The sequence below is a fragment of the Cricetulus griseus genome, chromosome 3 (assembly GCF_003668045.3).
Source record: "Cricetulus griseus strain 17A/GY chromosome 3, alternate assembly CriGri-PICRH-1.0, whole genome shotgun sequence".
Lineage (NCBI taxonomy): Eukaryota > Metazoa > Chordata > Mammalia > Rodentia > Cricetidae > Cricetulus > Cricetulus griseus.
Window position 1 is genome coordinate 79,804,327 of NC_048596.1, and position 14,088 is coordinate 79,818,414.

At 47.7% G+C, this 14,088-nt stretch overlaps 1 protein-coding gene and 1 non-coding gene across 4 annotated transcripts in view; one reads left to right on the forward strand and one right to left on the reverse strand.

Annotated features, from left to right (window-relative positions):
- The window catches only part of Eef2k (eukaryotic elongation factor 2 kinase), a 77,690-nt gene that overhangs the window by 58,046 nt on the left and 5,556 nt on the right, over window positions 1-14,088 (reverse strand). Inside the window, exon 1 of one of the 3 annotated variants that reach the window (XM_027410230.2) lies at window positions 3,293-3,528. The exons of 1 other annotated variant lie outside the window; for it this stretch is intronic. The gene's annotated coding sequence lies outside the window, so the exon portion shown is untranslated. Of the gene's footprint in view, window positions 1-2,990; window positions 3,158-3,292; window positions 3,529-14,088 lie in introns of those variants that run through there. One more of the 3 variants, XM_027410231.2, reaches the window with a different exon arrangement.
- Window positions 11,861-11,942, forward strand: Trnal-uag. Its single transcript has one exon. It is a non-coding gene; the product is annotated as a tRNA-Leu (tRNA).

The window sequence follows — 14,088 nt, forward strand, 5'->3', positions numbered from 1 at the left end:
GGGAGGTAAGAGTCCAATGTGTTCCTGAAGGGAACAGACAGGTTTGGCCCCTGTGGGTAAAGCACTCTAAGCAGTAGAACCTGCGGGTGTGAGGGCAAGGAGAAGGCAAACTCATGAGAAAGGTTTGATCTGGACCTGGTAGACAGGAGACATGCAATCTGATGGAGGAAGCCAGTGTGGACGTCTTGGTCCTTTCACTCTGACGTAAAGTTTTAATAGTTCACGGTTCATTCATGACTCCTCAGTGCATGCTGAGGCTCCGGATACCATTGAGTCCCTCACTCGAAGCTTTATGTCCCCACCCCACTCAAAAATACAGAGACCAAAGAAGAAAACTGAGTCACACCAACCAGGTACTGCACAGTAAAGGTGCCATAAGGGTAGGGGGTCCAGGCACAGGCCATCACAGCCTGCTCTATAAAGTCTTTTGTTTATGACAAGATCCATTCCTAACAGCAGAACCCTGCTTCAAAGCCCTGGCCAAAGCATACACAGTGCAGCCTATCTTGAGCTTTCAATTATGGGTTTTTTCTTTTGAGACAGGGTCTTTTGTATCTAGGCTGGTCTCCAGTTCGCTATGAAGGAGAATGACTTTGAACTTCTGACTTTCTTGCCTCTATCTCCTGAGTTCTGGGATTATGGGCATGTACCACCATACTTGGTTTTGCAAGGGCTAAGGGAACCCAGTGTTTTGTACCTGTTGGGCAAGAACTCTACCAACTGGGCTACATCCCCAGGCCAAGTGTTTTTTTCCTTTTCTTTTTTCTTTTTTTCATTCCAAAGAAACTGAGAAGTGAATCCAGCACTCAAGACATCATGGACAAACTGGGTGCTGCCTAGAGCAGCCTCAATTGGCTCAGCCTGTGACCTTATCTCCCAGTGTCTCCTGCACCTTGCTGAGACCATGTGATTGCATTTAGGCCAAAGAAATATAGCCTAAATAACTTTGCACCAATTCCAGGCCCACTCAGCTGCTCATTTTCCACACCCTGGCAAGAGGAGACTGATGTCACTTCCATGTCATTATAGAGCACCTGCTGTGTACCTTCTCTGAGCTTCATGGAGGACACAGGCTCCCTCCTCTGACACAGAATTCTAGCACAGTGGAATTGCACAATTGCCCAGCACACTTGATTAAATCAAGCACCTGCCCCAAGCAAGTCTCCTTATGCAATCTATCACCAACTTGTCTCCTGACCAAGAGATACAGGCCCTCCTTCAGCACTGCCTCCAACCCCCAGGAGGCAGGCACCATTCTATGGGTGAGAAAGCTGAGGGACAGAGAGACTTAGCCATAATCATATAGCCAGGAGGCTGGGAAGTTGGATTTGAAACTGATGCTGGCCAAATTCAGTGACTTTTAATGTAGTCTTCATTTCCTCAACCAGAAAACCCAGCAGCAGCTAGCAACCACCCCTGGGAACTTCTTAGAAATGCAAACTGGGAACCTCGCTCCAGACCTACTAAATGAAACTCCAGTGTAGTCAGTAATTGGAGGCAAGCAAGCCCTGCAGTTGGCAGATGATGTGCCCTGAAGTTAGAACCACAGCCCCACACTCCTCTGACTCTTCAGCTCGTGAAATGCTTCTCCGAGCTTTGCTGCCATGCTATGCTAGCGTCTCATTCCCTTCCTTGTAGTCCTTACCCATAGGCCCTGGCTGCAAGAGTTTAGTCAAATACTCTAATTCGTGTGCCTGTGTCCCTGAAAGTGACTGTAGAAGCCAGAGCTAGAAGAGAACACTGGATTCCCTGGAGATGGTCTCACAGGCATGGATGAACCACCAGGTATGTAGTGAGGGTAACCTAGCCCTCATGATCTAGCAGCTCTTTCCCCCTTCTCTTGAGGGACCAGTGCTCTCAACAAGAGGCAGCCATGCTCCCCTCCCCCACACAGGCCCTCATCCAACAAGCTTCAAGATCAAACCCAGTCATCCCAGTTGCAGACTCTGTGATAACCTGGGATCATCCTGGGTTCAACTGATTCCTGCAGCTGCCCCAACGGGACACCTTATCTCCTTCCACCTGAAGCCTTCCTCTTTTCATCAGTCTGCCTTGCTATTACTACTTGGGTTTCTCTGCCCCACCCTCAAGTTTTTCTCCTTCACAATAGGAATCAGAGCAAAGAAGAAGCCCAAGTCTAAATCCTGCTGTGCACCTCCAGGTTCCTCCATGCAGTTCCCAGGTGGGAATTAACAGCCCGGTGGACGTCAAAACCGTTTGGTTCGAGTCTGACCAGGGCAGGATGAGAGGTTTGAAAATATCCTGTATGTGGAACAGCGTGGCAGCGCCATTCGGGAAACGCATGGCTAAGGCACTCAGACCCTCCAAAAAACTGAGTGGGACCCCATTATTTGGAACAAACACCCCCAGGGGAAATGGAAGCTCTCCACCCACCCCCAGCCCCCGCCCCTCTCCTGCCTGCCTTCCTTTTTCAGGAACTCTTGCCCCTGCAAAGAAAGAAGAGCAGTGTCTAAGGTCGAGGTTTGAACACGGCCTGAGCCCTCTCCTTTCTCCACACAGCTCAAACACCACCTCCTCTGGGAAGTCTTCCCAAAACTTGACTCTTAATCCCCTATACACACAGCCCTTGTCTACATAATCTACATTCCCTACTTAGCCTCTGGGGTCTTGAGACCTCTCTGAACTTTGGTTTTCTCCTCCGTAAAATCAACTTTCTTAATTCTGTGGCCCCAAGACAGGGAGTGCCCCATCACAGAGGAACCAGAAATATGCCCCCAAGGAACAGCATCCCCAAGTTAGATCACACTCCTTCGCAACATACGCGATCGGTCACACTCAGGGTGCAGCTGGGCAGATTTCCCTGTAACCTCCCAGGCTAACACTAGCTTATCTTGGCCAGGGCTAACCGGGGAGGTCCCCGCCCCCGCGCCACCAAAAGCATATTAACACTCAGCCTCTTGGCGCACATGTCTCCAATGCCTGCCAACACCCCAACTCCCTCAATCAGCAAGGGCGTATACTGCACAGACCTTGAGGTTCCGGGAATTGAGGGCTGCACAGACCTCCAGTGTGGGGAACCGGGTGAGGGGAATGCGGCTTGGATGCTGCAAAGAGACAGGAGACTGGCCGGGACAAAGAGCGGAGACCCAGGCGGGGGCTCTGCATGCACTGCCAGAACGGCACCCATCGCTTGCCATAGTCTTTCATCTCTAACTTTACAGGCGCAAACACTGCGCCCCGGGGGAGCTTGGCAACCAGAGAAGCGCCCCAATCACCTTTCAGGGCTCCGCTGCAGCGGGGCGCGCAGGCGCCGCATCGCAACGTCACCTACCTCCCGCAGGGGGACAGGCGCGGCAGCCACTGCCCACGGTCACAAGGATCCAGAGTAGTTTGTTGAGGCTTGCAGCCCGGCGCTCCAGGGTGCAGAGGGCAATGGATGATCCCCGGCACGAGCGCAGACAACAGAGAGCCAGGCTCCGGGAGCCTCAGTAGGACGCGTGGAAACGTGCGAGCTGGAGCTAGAGATTAGGCTGCAGCTGCCAGTGGGGTTGAAACCTGAGCTAAGACCCGAGCTGGGGCGGGACTGACGCACAGGACGCACGCCCGGGCTCACGTGACCGCCTCCGGGTGGCCATCACCTCCTTAGAGCTGGGCTAGTCTCCTGGCTCCCCCGCCTGTTGAACACTTCCCCGGAGTCTGAGTCTAAAGCCAGTTACTCCGCTATGTCTCTTGTCTTTCAGACCCAGTACAGTCTCGGTGGCAGAGTGTGCCGAGCATAACCTAAAATATTTTTGTCAGAAAATCTTTGAGTTTTCTGACTTTTGCTTTGAAGAAACTTGATACTTCACAAAGGGGGAAGGACGATGAAGGAAGAAGAGAAACAAAAATTTTGTTGAAAAATTCCATGATGAATCCAAATTGTGATGAGCTAATTTTTTTTAGACGCTCCTGGCAATTGAAAGTATTTGTGTAATTTTAAATTATCTTCATCAGGCTTTCCTGGACTCTCTGGGAAAAAAAATTAAAGTATTCCTAACTCTGAGCCTAGGACGTGGTGCATAATAGGTGTTTAATCTGTGGGAACTTGGGCATGGTGGTGTACCCCTGAGACCCCGAAGGAGGACAAACACAAGGCCAGCCTGGGCTACATAATGACACCTGTTTTGAAAACCAACAGGTGCAATAAATGGAAGAAAGGTAGTGCTGGGAAGATGTGAAGACTAAAAACCAGTGGTGACAGCCATGTACACTTTGATATCATATCCTTCTGCATACTTTTTGAGCTGTTTGTCCCTCCAGCTGCATGTCAGCTCTGCAAGATAGCAGGCATCACTAGCCCTGTGGTACAGACCATGGAACTGAGGCCTATGAAGAGTATGTCTTGCACAGGAACCCAGCCAGGAAAGGGGGCAGGAGAACCACTCTAACATCTACTCTACCACAGGCTTATGTGACCTGGGCCTTAAGATTAAAGACCTGGAGACCGAACCATCTTGGGGTTCTACCAGCAAAAACCACCAGGAATGTCCTCTTCACTTTGTACCTTCAGAACCATGAGTCAAAGTACACCTTTTAAAAAATTACTTATTTTGCCAGGCAGTAGTGGCACACACCTTTACTCCTAGCACTGGAGAGGCACAGGAGGTGGATCTCTTGAGGTGGATCTCTCTGTAGAGCCAGCCTGCTCTACAGAGGGAGTTCCAGACAGCCAGGGCTACACAGAGAAACCCTGACTAGAAAAAAAAATTACTTATTTTATGTGTATAAGTGTTTTGTCTGCGTGTGTCTAAGAATATCTGATCCTCTGGAACTGGAGTTATAGACAGCTGTGAGCTGGCATTGTGGATGTTGGGGATGAAACCCAGCTCCTCTGGAAGGAAGCACAGCCAGTGCTCTAAATTGCTAAGCCATCTCTCCAGCCACACACACTGGCCACAACCTCCCAGTAAACTTCCTGTTTCTGCATGCTAGGCTGCCATCCTGATATACCTTCTCTTTGTAAATCTCCCAGTCTGTGCTGTTCAGGTTTGTCAATTCAACACAAACATACTTCATCTGGAAAGAGACCTCAGCTGAGAACATACCCCCAACAAATGGCCTGTGGATCATTTTCTTAACTAATAATTGATTTGGATGGGCCCAGTTCACTATTGGCAGTGTCTGACCCTGGTTCTGGTGCTGTAAGAAAGCAGGCTGAGTACGTCTGGCAAAGCAAGCCAGTAAGCAGTGTTCCTCTATGGCTTCTGCTTCAGCTGCTGCCAACAGGTTCCTGCCCTGACTTCCCTTCAAGATGAAATAAACCCTTTCCTCCCCAGGTTGCTTTTGGTCATAGTGTTTAGTCACAGCAGCAAAAGCCTCACTAGGACAGCCTGTGTTATTGTGTCACTGGTAACAGAAAGGGACCTAACACACTGGCACTAATACTCCTTATAATGCTCATCACAACCTTCTTATTGTACTCCACTTTGTACATAGACCACTGAGACTGCGAATGTGACTTTTCCAGGCTTACACAGTAAGCTATAGAGGCGAGATCTAGCCAGGATCTGGGTGTATTCAGACACTTCTGCCCTAAGCCTGGGCTCTTCTGTGTTTGAGAGCAGTAAATCCTGTTCCCCCAGGGGAAGTCAGCCCTTCACACATGAACACTGCTATCAGCATGAATAGTTCCTGCAAAAAGTTGACTTCCTTCCTTTCTTCCTTCCTCCCTCCCCTCCCACCTTCCCTTCCCTCCCTCCCTCCCTCCCTTCCTTCCGAGATGGGGTCTCTCTACATAGCTCTGACTCTCACTGTGAGGACCAGACTGGCTTCTGCCTCCTGAGTGCTGAGACTAAAGGCATGCTCACAGCGCAGGGCAAGTTTGACTTTCTTGATTAAGACCCCATGTTGCTACATGAACTCAGAGAGGCAAATGCCAGCTTATATGGCTTTTGCCCCAGTCTGGCCTGCTGGTCGGAAAGATCAGTCCCTGCAGCCATAAGGAGCTGTACCAATACTCCCAGCTGGGTTTACATTTTTGATCCCCACTTTCCAAATAGATAGAGCATGTTTTCAGGTACTCTTTAGATATTTTTATGTTGCTATAGAGCCTAGCAGCCCCTTCTCAGTTATATGCCTAAGGGTGAAGGGAATATGTACCACACAAAAGGAACTGGGTGGGGGGGTGGTCGGCAGATGGCTGAGGAGGTAAAGGCGTTTGCCAAGCCTGACAAATAAGCCTGAGTCAATCCCTGGGATTCACATGGTGGAAGATTACTAATTTCTGCAGGATATCCTCTGGCCTCAACATACATACTGTAGCATATATGCACCTTCACATACATCCACACACAAAACAACTGTAATTTTAAAAAATCAGAATAGATGTCCACATTAAAAAAACAAAACAAAACAAAAACAACTATGTATGGAGCTGGGTGTGACTGTACATGCCTGTAATTCCAGAATTCAAGAAGCTGAGGCAGGGGGTTGAAGAGATGGTTCAGCCATTAAGAACACGAGCTGCTTCTCCACGGATCCAGGTTCAGGTTCAGTTTTCCAGCACCCACATGGTAGCTGACAACTGTACCTCTAGTCTCAGAGGATCTGACATCCTCTGTTGGCACCAGGCATGCACTGTGGTACAGAATACATGTAGACAAGACATTATATATATATATATATATATATATATATATATGTATATACATATATATACATATATATGTAATATTTTAAGACAAAAGTTTAAAAATGATGTCTCACTATATAGAAAACACCCAAACACATAAAATAAATTCAATAAATAGAAACAAAAACGGCTGAAACAGAAGATTGCTAGTTCAAGACCAGCCTGGGCTGCATGGCAACATCGTGAGATATAGTTTTTAACTTTTTTTTTTAAGATAATCACTTTATGAGTGTTTTGCCTGTATGTACCACATGCATGTTGGTTGCCTGTGGAGATCAGAAAATGGTGTTGGATCTCCTGGACCTGGAGTTTTTGACAGTTGTGAACTACCATGTGGGTGCTAGGGACTGAACCTAGGTCCTCTGCAAGCACTACAAGTGTTCTTAACAGCCAAGCCAACTCTCCAGCCCTGAGATGATTTTTTTTGTCTTTTTTTTTGGGGGGGGTGGCTTTTTGAAACAGAGTTTCTCTGTGTAGCCTTGACTGTCCTGGAACTCACTTTGTAGACCAGGCTGGCCTCAAACTCAGAGATCCACCTGCCTCTGCCTCCCAAGTGCTAGGATTACAGGTGTGTGCCACCACTACCTGACCTGAGACAGCTTTTATAAAAGGACTTGAGGAGTCCATGAATGATGCCTCTTCTGTTTTAGGATGTTCTTGGGATGGGGCTTCTGGCTCTATATGCCAAATATTTGAATAGGAAAAAGATCTGAAAGAATCCAGGCCAATTTTTTGTTGTTGTTGTTGTTGTTTGTTTTGATGGGCTTCACTGGTAAAGGAAGGCTTTAGCCCTTTTAACTTTACACATAGGATCAGGCATTTTAAAATCTTAGGCTCGAGCTTGCAGTACAATTCAAACTTAGCCAGAAACCAGCTTCCTTTCTATGGAAGAGGAGACAGAGAATGGGGTGGGAAAATGAGCAATGACTTTATTTGTGTTTTTCTTTCTTTGCTCCAGTTTCACTAAGGAACACTGATTACTTTTACAACAGTTATTTTGAAATGTCACTTAGAAACAGAAACTCCTACAAAGCTAAATAGAGCCTGGTTGCTCTGGTTTCTGTGGCCTCCTCACCCTTCCCTGGCTGTGGCTGGCTTTGCATTTGATCTGCCCTTACTGTGTCACCCAAGGCATAAATTATCAGAGAAGTGTGGTCAGCAGGCATGGGGAAGGCCAGCTGAAAGATGAGGATGCTGGAGAGAGGCTGGATGGGAGCAGACGGAAGTCTTCGCCTCTCTGAGGTTGGAGTTGGAGTTGGAGGTAAGCAGGTCCTGAACACCTTAACAAGTGTCTGTGCCCCTCCCTAAGGCCCGCTTTTGCATGATCAGACCTAATAGGTGTAGAATAAACCCTGATTTGAGCTAAATTATGGTGCTCTCTCTCTCTCTCTCTCTCTCTCTCTCTCTCTCTCTCTCTCGTGTGTGTGTGTGTGTGTGTGTGTGTGTGTGTGTGTGTGTGTGTAAATATGCTCTGAGTTATTTTGGGGAGATAGCCTACATAAAGAGAACTCTGTGCCTTCCTGTGACTACATAAGAGGGTGATTTTCCAGAAAGGCAGGCCAGGGCCTGGCCATGTCCAGACAGTAACTTAATTCTGTTAGCTCTTAGGATGGGCAGCTCTGGGCAGAAATGTTTGCCTCTGTCTTTGAACTCAAATGGCAATGGAGGTCAGATGGATTGGCCTTCAGCAAGAATAAAATCCAGGGCAGGGCTGTAGCTTAGTGGTGAATTGAGCATTTAACCTGTAAAAGACCCTGGATTTGATCCCCAGAATCTGCCCCCCCTTAAAAAAAGCAACTCCCCCCAAATCTCCAAAACAAATGAACAAAGCAAACAAAAAACACCAGGCATGGTGGTGCACTCCTTTAATCCCAGAATTTGGGAGGCAAAGGCAGGTGGATCTCTGTGAGTTCCAGGCCAGCCTGGTCTACAAAGTGAGTTCCAGTACATCTAGGGCTACACAGAGAAACCTTGTCTCAAAACAAAACAAAACAAAACAAAACAAAACAAAAACAACAAAACATAAAACAAAACAAAAAGCAAAACCATTTTTCTCTCAATCAATATTCTTTTGGTCAACACTGTCATCAGTCCTGAAGATTTGGTATTGGGCAACTATTGTTTGTTTTCCTGGAGTTGACATCTTACAAGTGTCCATTTCTTCCTGGGAGGAGAGGCCTTTAAGTACCTTCCTGAGCAACGAGTAGAGTAGAGAAGGTATTCATAAAATCCCATAGAACTGTGTGTGTGTGGGGGGGGGAGGGCGGATCTTGAGGCAAAGAATGGCTCAGATCCCTGGGATGGGGATTCCTTTCAGTGTTTGGCATGTGTTGCCACAGTTGATCTTTAAAAAAACGTCTTCAGGGAGGCTGAAGAGATGACTCAGTAGTTAAGAGCACATACTGTTCTTGCAGAGAACCAGGTGTTATGAATAAAGGCACTAGGGGAACCTTGGTGGATTCCATGGCAGGCAGAGCTTAAAAGGGGAGGGAAGTGGGTAAGGAAGAGAAAAGAGATAAACAGACACACAGACAGAAGGAGAACAGAAGAGAAGAGGGAGACAGGAAAAGTCCTGTCTGCCCCCAGGGGAGCAGCAGGAAAGAGAAGAGAGGGAAAGAGAGCTTGGAAAAGCTCAAGTGGGTGGGGTCTGTCTTTTAAAGGGGTCCTTTGACTGGCGTGGAGACTAGTAGTCATGCAACCCTGGGCTGCCCAGGGTACTGCCTGAATACATTCTGCCAGGTGGCAGGGGCAGGGCCAGCATAATGCCTGAATCATTACACCAGGAGTTCGGTTCCCAGGACCCACGACAGGCAGCTCACAACTGCCTATAACTCCAGCTCCAGGGGAATCCAGTGCCTACTTCTGGATTCGCAGACACCTTCCTTCCCACACATAAACCCACACAGAGACACACAAGCACACATAATTAAGAACAATTAAGCTGGTAGTGATGGTACCTTTAATTCCAGCTCTTAGGAGGCACAGCTCTGAGGCTGAGGCCAGCTTGCTCTACAGAACAAGTTCCAGAAAAGCTAGGACCTCATAGAAAAACCTTGTCTTATAAAAAAGAGCAAACAAACAACAATAATAATCAAACCAAAAACTTCAGGATCTGAGGAGATGGTTTAGTCAGTAAAGTACTTGTTTTACAAGGTTGAGGGCCCAGAGTTCTGATCCCCTGCACTCTTGTAGAAAACCGGACACGTGGCAGGTGAGCGCAATCCTAGTGATGGGGCAGGGAGGAGTGGAGGAACCCTGGGGCTCACCGCCTTGTCCTGGTCAACAGAGAATGGGAGAATGGTAGTGGGCCACACCCAATAAGGACCACACACACACACACACACACACACACACACACACACACACACACACACACGACTTCATTCTCTGAGAGGACCAGAGGTATGTTTCACACACTGTGGGTCAATTAAATTGTGGGTGGAATGAAAAAAGCAAATCCTCACAATAAATTCTGTCAGGTGACTACTATTGTTGCTACTCTCTTACAGCAAGTTTCCCTAGATCACAAAGCCGGTTAGCCTGTGTTTCCAAACCATGGGTTTACTACGCTGTATTAGTTTAACAAATCACTTCAAATTGAGCAGCTCAAATCATTCTGGAGGACAAAATTCTTAAAATCAAGGGGTCAGCCATCTCCTGTTCCTTTTTGGAGGCTCCAGGTTCTCAGGGACTGGGGCTGTCTCCCCTCTCTCTCTCTCCCCTCTCTCTCCTCTCCCCTCTTTCCTCTCTCCTCTCTCTCCCCTCTCCTCTCTCTCCCCTCTCCTCTCCTCTCCTCTCCTCTCTTTTCTCTCTCTCTCTCCCCTCTCTTCTCTCTCTCTCTCTCTCTCTCTCTCTCTCTCTCTCTCTCTCTCTCTCTCTCTCTCTCTCTCTCTCTGGTTTTCCGAGACAGTATTTCTCTGTGGATTTGGAGGCTGTCCTAGAACTCACTCTTGTAGACCACGCTGGTCTCAAACTCAGATATCCACCTGCCTCTGCCTCCCAAATGATTAAAGGTGTCCGCCACACCATTCTCTTATCTCCAGGAGTTCCTTACTTCTCTTTTCAGGGCCACTTGGATCTAGGCTAGTCTCCCTATCCTTTTTTTTTTTTTTTTTTTTTTTTTTTTTTTTTTTTGAGACAGGGTATCTTAACAGGTCATGTAGCCTCTAATTAGTGATGCAGCCAAGGATGATCTTGAGCCCCTGATCCTACTAGCCCCACCCACGTGGGGGATTACAGGTTTGTGAATCTACACACCTGAATCTACTCTCCGGTTCTTGAAGTTCTGTAATTCAATCATAGCTTGAAAAAAAAAAAAATCCCTTTGCTCCATACGGCAACATACAACGCTGGGGATTTGGGTCTCCAGTTGGTTGTGCGTAGTGTGAGAGGTGTTAGTTATCATATCCATTCACCTTCCTTTATGGTAGTTTGTTTGCTCTCTTCCCTAATCATTGCACGGATGATTTAAGTGTAAAATTTGCAAAAGAGTAAACTTGGAGGATTTAAAACTGCTGAAAAAGAAATAGCAAACTTAGGGATATCAGAAGAGAAGACAATTTTAAACTGCATTTTGTTTTAAAGATTTCAAGCCGATCTTCAAAATTGCTAGAAGGTCCTCTCTGTTACTTCGTTTTCCTAAAAACAACTGAAATAGTCCGCATCCAAGTGGGCTTGAGAGACGGAGAACGCTAGCCTGGCTCAAATGACCAGGTCTTTTCCCCACTCTGTAAAATGCGATACTAAGAACGAAGGAGTCCACATCAACAAAAGATCCGTGACAACGCTGGTGCTGGACACCGCGCGGACACGGGTCGCGAGATTACAGAATGAGGTAGGAGTGCCAGACGACGCAGGATGAACTAGGTGCAAATCGGGTTCCCCAGCGACCGCCCCTCCCAGGCGAGCGGGGCCGCAGCAGCCCAGCACTGCCCCCAGGTGGCTGCAGGGAGCATCACGTCCATGGAAAAATGCAAAACTCAAATCATCCCACGCTACGATCAAGTGCTCGTGGTTGACACGCAGGGGCTGTCCTTTCCTTTTTAGTGGTACATTCCTGCTTGCTTCCGGTGCCAGAAACCAAAGCATAGGGAAAATAATGGTGGATGTCACTATGTGCAGAAAGGTTGAGCTCACAGGCTCAGAAACACCCAGGGGCGGGGCTTGCAAAGTCCAACGCTTCGCGTCATCATACTGATATACTCTGAATGGCTAGCCTTTCAAGCGAGAGGTAGCGTGGCCGAGTGGTCTAAGGCGCTGGATTTAGGCTCCAGTCATTTCGATGGCGTGGGTTCGAATCCCACCGCTGCCACATCCTATTGTTTTAAATTTTTCTACTTGCAGGTTCTTGATTCTGCCCTCCACGCCTCATTCCCTCTGAAGTTCTTTTTTTTAAAAAAAATAAGATGAAGAAGAAAATATAAACAGTACAACGAAAGAAATCTCATTAGCCTCATACACAAACCTCTTTCTTGACCAATTTTCTTCCCTAAAAACCAAAACACAAAACAAAACTCCTCCTCCATTTCAGGGCAGTGAGTCTAGAACACCTTGCAAATCCCCAACAAGGGGTCTGGGTCTTAGTTCACACTTCGAGGGTCTCTGCTAAGAGCAAAGACGGTTGTGGGTGACTGCGAGCATGACCTGAGTTAGAGAGGGTCCCTTCCCGGCGCTGGCTGACACCCATCAACCTCTATTGGTGGAAAGATGTCAGGTGACTACGGATGGTTGGGCGGCTGGGGTGTAGTCCCACGTAGGAATGCTAATCTTGAGGTCTCAGCTTTATTCATTCTCCTATGTGGTCTCTAGGCGTGGCTTAGTGGGCCCCTCAGTGCTTTATTTGTCCCACAATTATTTATAAAAGTCCTACTCTGGGCCAGAAACCCAGCTCACGGTGACGTTTTAGGGTAAACAAGACAGGTATGCTGAACTCGTTTGATTCAGAGACATCATCATTTAGTTTACACACGAGTCGTGCCCTGCACTGCAGTGTCCTTACCTGGCTCTGGGGACAAAGAGGTGACATTTAGCTGGACCTGAAATTGTACACGGAAGGTGGGAGAAAGATTTTCAGAAAAAGGAAAACCCCAGAGGCCAGTAAGAGCCTGGAGAGCTGCAGGTACTGTGGAAGCAGTCAGGGGTCGCTGTGTAGAAGAGTGGTCGGAGGGCAGGAGATGAGGCTGGAGAGGTGGGCGGCACACCCGACCATGAACGCTACGTTAAGGCTTTGAACTCAGAGCGCAATGGGAAACCATGAACAGTTGTCAGATTGATTAGTGGCACATTCTAGTTTGGGATTCATAAAGTCCAGCAGGGGCGTTCAATTTTGTCAGAGAAGGGACAGTGGTTCGTAGCATTGTGTGGCATAATCAAAGGGGTGGGAAAGAGACATTTTGGAAGTAGATATGGCAACACTCACTGATGAAAATGTTTTGAAGAAGAGTGATGGCCAGGCTTGGGTTTGGACCAAGAAGAGGAAGAGGAGGAACAGGAGAATGGGCTGGCAGTGCCTGTCCTCTGGCAGATGGACAAAGGGGCGGGGGTGGCAAGGTCAGTACAGTTCATTCAGAGTCTAAAATGCTGCTGAACAAAGGCAGATGGGCAGGGGGACACAGAAGTCTGCAGGTCAAGGGCACACTCAGAGTAGATGACACAGAAGTGGAGGCCCTGAGGACTGAGATGATGGGAAGGGATGGAGTCACCCAGGAAGAGCGCAGAGGGAGAAGAGGGGCTGGGACAGTGTCCTGGGGGACATGATCTTAAAATAGGGGTGAGGGAGGGGAAGAGAGAAGCACCTGTGAGGAAGCCTGACAAGAAACACAGTGTGGTGTCACAGAGATCAGAGGGGATTTGAAAAGGAGGGCAGGGAGCCATGAGTCCTACTAAGAGGCTTGGCAAGATCATATGCCCAATGGACAGCTTAGCTTGTAGAGACCCTGGTGTCTAGGGCTGATAATTTGAGTTTAAGTTTAGGATCCCACAAAGCAGCAGGTGAGAACCTCTGAGTTCTCTTCTGATCTGCATTTATGCACATATACACACACAGCATAAATAAAACTTCCTTTGGGCATATGACTCCTTTAGTGCCTTTAAACAAGCTAGCCCTTCCTGTGAGAGTCTCACAAGGGCTGGTTAACTGGAGTGGCATCTAAATCCTCCGAGGGCTTAATTTGTATGTTGGGTGGGTGCCACATTCCTTTCCACCTGGTAAAGAGAGGAAGGAAGAATAGTTGGGCTAGAGATCCATGTTGCCCCATGCTCAGGCCTTGGTCTTGTTACTTTCAGAGCCTTGGGTGGGGAGGATTATGGAGAAACCCAGAAAACAAGTAAACTGATTCTTGGCTAGATAATAGTGTGAACATGGAAGTCCATATTCTCAGGAAGGGAAGGTAGGAAGAAGGAATTTGAAGAAAAGGATGTGCGTTTAGACAATGCAAATAAATACAGAGAAGGAAGTC